The sequence below is a fragment of the Octopus bimaculoides genome, chromosome 12 (genome assembly GCF_001194135.2).
Source record: "Octopus bimaculoides isolate UCB-OBI-ISO-001 chromosome 12, ASM119413v2, whole genome shotgun sequence".
NCBI classification, from domain to species: Eukaryota; Metazoa; Mollusca; class Cephalopoda; order Octopoda; family Octopodidae; genus Octopus; species Octopus bimaculoides.
The window spans coordinates 44,309,736-44,314,694 of NC_068992.1; positions in this window are offsets into that span (position 1 = coordinate 44,309,736).

The window sequence follows — 4,959 nt, forward strand, 5'->3', positions numbered from 1 at the left end:
AGCACATAAATACATATGCATGCATCCATAAAACAAACATACAAATCTGCGCATACACTAACACCAAATACTGCACACACACACATATGCACAAATACCTAGATGATGTTGATAAAAGTTCCAATGAAGGAGCCTTGAATCTATGTTAGAGTCCGGCTCTTTCTCTATGGACAAGAAATACAGAAATGAAACTGATTGATATACATACATACATACATACATACATACATACATACATACATACATACGTGCATGCATCCATAAACGACGGCTGAAACTCACTTTCGAGTCGTGCTATCGTTTGACTGTTCTCTTAAATATGAACAGGACAGACTTTTCAGCCCGCCTCCTAACACACATTTCCTGCAACTAGAGATGCCGTGTAATATTCAGTTAACAACTTCCCCGATTTTATGGCTTCTCTTTTGATTTCTAAGACCTGCCTTACTTGGATAAACATGCTTGCATTCGTTGCATGTTAAATAGAAGTTTAAGCTAACATACTCCAGCAAATTTAAATCAAGGCCCTTACAAAGATCTCTCTTGGGTTGTTGATGCTCAATACGATTTTGTTCGAATTCTCTCCTTCCATCATGCACTGCTTTACTCGACGATGAACTGGTGCGAGGTTTCTCTATCCATTTTTCAAAATGTTGACTTTCATTGCGTAATCCTTATATCTTAATTTCGAGTTGTGCCCCTAGGCTAACTCACCCTAGAGAAATTGCTTAGGGATCCGATTGTCTTTCATCCTGACCACATGAGCATTCCATTGTAATTGGTACTGAGCTCTAGGACTCTTCTGGTAAACTGACTGCGCTCAATGACTCCAACGCCACATACATTTGTCATGGGATATCCGATATATGGCGGAGACAGTGTTGGTAAAATCCCACCAACCTCTTCACATCTCCGATAACCCAGGTCTCACATGCATATAGCAACGAAGATAAAGCATAAGTATATACACACTCATACGCGCACACACAAATACATACATGCACACACACACACACACACATACACCCATACACACACTAAATTGATATATTTAAATCCTATTTCATTAAATATTGGACATCGGCTTTAAAATTATTCTATCATTGTGAGGAGTTTGAATTTCTCTCAGATTGAAGTATAAGAAGCTTACACGTTAGGCTTTTTGGAAACAATTCTAATACCAGCACAGGAGCCATTTTCCTACCAGTTTCTCAAACTATGATTAAGATCTGACATTTAAAAAGTACTTCAGAATATAATCACGCACATCATTTCTCTCTCTCTCTCCCTTTCTTTCTTTCTCTCTCTCAGTACAACGTCAATACTACGCATGCTTGACCCTGAAGGTGTTCCCCTTTCAGCTTTAGTTATCCTTAATACGCAGCAATGACCACAATGTTAGCCTCCTTTAGCGACTTTTCTAACATTTTCGCTCTTTACCACACGTGTACGATCTCAAAATAAGATAACAAAACTATATCAGAATGAATGAACTCCGTTTATAGCACCAGAAACTATTTAAGTTGAGAATTCAACCAAATGAAACAAAAAATAAGTTGACAAAATAGAAAATAGTGTAGTAACGCCGTGCGCATGCGTAGTCTCACGCATGCGTGGAATTAAACAACCAAGCGTTCCCGCTTCTATTCTATCTCTTTCTCGGTCGGCCGGCCATGAGCATGAACGTGTCAAGCAGTGTCTCCAACATTCCAACCTGGAGACAGTCTCTTTCTTGCTGGCCAGCAATTGAGCATGGACGTGTTTAGCTGTCACTCTCCATCTTTCGGACTTACACTCGACAGCTCGCTTACATCTACATACCAACGTCCTAACAACTATGCTCACACACACAGAAGCTGTAACAACAAACAAGAGCTAAAGATGTATATATTTACCACCTGAATAAATGTTGTTTAAGTTGATAGTCTGGAGTTCAGCGTTCCGTTATATTTCTAATTTTATATAGGAAAGTCAGGTATACATCTAATGATGTATAACCAACTTTCCTATAATAGTTTACAGGAGCCATCTAGTTTTCCTTCCAGATCTGCAGGTGTAGTTAGAAAACGTTGCTAACCCGAACGGTTTTACTGAGATTGAATTCCGTTTATAGCACTGGATTTGATGCGCACTTACTATGCATTACATAAACAAGCTTCTTGAGATTTCTCTAAGAATCTTCTCTTGACGCTCCTCTAATTTCAGTACAACATTGAGACAAGGAAGATGAAAGAGTAAAAGATTAATTCTACATGGCAGGATTCCGAGCTCAGAAGTCTAAATTCGGATTTTATTGCTGAAAAATATCAAAGTCAAAGATATAGGTGTTTACTGTTGCTGTTGAGGTCAAGTTCATGCCCAAATTCGTATTTTAAATGCAACTTTACATGCAGGAATCTGGTAGCTACCTAAATGAGAGCAGGCTATATGCCTTGTATCGGTCGAACTGTTACAAATGAGCCAACAACCAAGAGAAAAAGCAATATGAAAACCTATCACCCTGGAGAAATAAGCCAAAGAAATACAAAATCACGAAATGCTCCAGCTTGACTGCCGCCGCATGGCTAAAACGAAACGAATAAAAGTACACATACACACATTTATATATACATATAGAAAGTTGGGACGAAAGAGTACAACAGGGATCGCCACCACCCACTGCCGGAGCCTCGTGGGGCTTAGATGATTTCGCTCAATAAAAACTCACAAGGCCCGGTTTGGGAATCGAAACCGCGATCTTTCGACCTCGAGTCCGCTGCCCAAACCACTGGGCCAAACACTGTCAGTGTAATGGTTTCTAATTTTGGCACAAGGCCAGCAATTTCAGAACAGTGGGTTATTCGATTACATTGACCCCAACGATCAACTGGTCCGTATTTTATCGACGAAGTCGACCTCGGCGGCATTTAAACTCAGAATATAAAGACGGAAGAAATGCTGTTGAGCATTTTGTCCGGCGTGCTAACCGTTCTACCAGTTTACCTCTTTGTCAAACTGTCTATATATTGGCAAGTTACTAGATGAAGTGTTAGTGCTGTTGATGATAGTAATTGCAGTGGTAGTGGTTGTAGTATTGGTAGTGTTAATGACAGTTTTATTAGCAGAGGTGGTAGCAGTGCTGGACGTGATGACAGTGGTGATGGTGGTGGTGTTAGTTGTAGTCGTAGTTGTGTTGGTAAAGTCGAAATATCTTGTAAGATAACCGAAATTTCTTCCATCGGCAGAACACTAAATCCTATATAAACAGACAAACCAGCAGCAGTAGCAGTGACGGCAGCCACAGCAGCAGCAGCAGTCTAGTTTATTGTGTTGTTCTTAATATCTCTGACCTTGACATCCGACCGAATTGCTGTAGGTTCTTTTGTATCAGCGTTTCCAGTAAACAGCCAGCTATGAAGTGTTCTGATTGGCTGAGCTAGATATTGCTCTAACATTGCTTTAAGTTACAGCAAAGTCGTTTTAATACGGCAGCGCAAAAATATCAGAGCCGATTGTCAGAGTATTTCATATACCGCCAACAACCACTTCACTCTCCATATTTTAACTGCTGCTTGTTGCAGAATAGGAGTTTATTGGCAAACAGCTCGTATACAACCCAGACACACACACACACACAAACTCTCTCTCTCTCTCTTTCTCTCTCTCTCACATACACACACGCGCACACATCCACACAAATAGACATTGATTCTGCACAGATTGTGCTGCAGTAGTAAGAGAATATATTATTGTAGGTGTTCTCAAGTGCAAACTGTAGAGGGCGTCACGGCAAGAAAGGTTATAAATTGTTTCTATTGACAAAATATTGTAGCTTCAAGGTCCAAATAACAAGCCAGCTCATCCCCCCCCGCCACCACCGGCTCTGTTATTCACTTGAAAAGATTAATGATGCAAAGGTTGAAAATTGAGCGAAATGTTGAACAATAACAAATAGTATTTGAAATATGTTAGAAGGAGAAATATCTGGTGGATTTATTGATTTGTGAATGTCATTTGGAAGGGACAACGCTATGTCCTCTCTATGCGTAATAAATCTGGAATAGGATAGGAAGGACAATGCTATGACCTCTCTATACGTAGTACATCTAGAACAGAAGGGACAAGGTTTTGTCCTGCCTGTATGTAATACATCCAGTGCCGGATTTAGGACAAATGGGACTCTACGCTAGTTAAGTTATGAGGCCTCTTATTTGGGCAATGGGGCATATATGCTCAGGAAATTCATTGTAAAATATTTTTTGAGTAGGAAGATGCCCCCACTCCCCACCCACTGGTCAGCAGGGCGGCCCTGTGCTTAATCACATCTAAGCACAATGGTAAATCCAGCACTAAATACATCTATAAGGGACAACGCTATGTCTTCTCTATACGTAACACATCTAGAATAGATGAGACAACGTTTTGTTCTCTCTGTACGTGATACATCAAGACCAGAAGAGACAATGTGATGCTCTCTATAAGTAATACATATGGAATATAAGGGAAACTGGAATCACGCGATGTAAAAGTCTGATTTCTTTTTGTTTTTTCCTGAAAGGAAAGAAAATATATGAGTGCACAAGTGTGTGTGTGAGAGAAAACACAGAACATAGTAAAAGTGTCTGTAGCATAGACTGTGAAAAGTCTTAAAACACTGAGATAGAGAAAACCAGTTCGTATTAAAGTTCCACAAGGAGATAGAATGTCCATACGCAGGAAGTTGCGGTCAAGGAGCAGAGCTGTAGTTGAGCGTCGAATGCTGGGACCTGTGTTACCTGGTACGGAATATTCTGGCTGGTTAGTTCTGGTTTGTTGATCGTGAGTGGAAACAACCACTCTAACAGGGTCGAGATAAAAACCGCGCTTGCTTGTGTACTTGAAGAAATCATGCTGACGTTGGCGACGATGCTGGTAGTACGTAGTTGAACGATGCTGTTGATGTCGTCGCTGGAACTGGCTGGTTGGTTGGTGTGTGGTGGT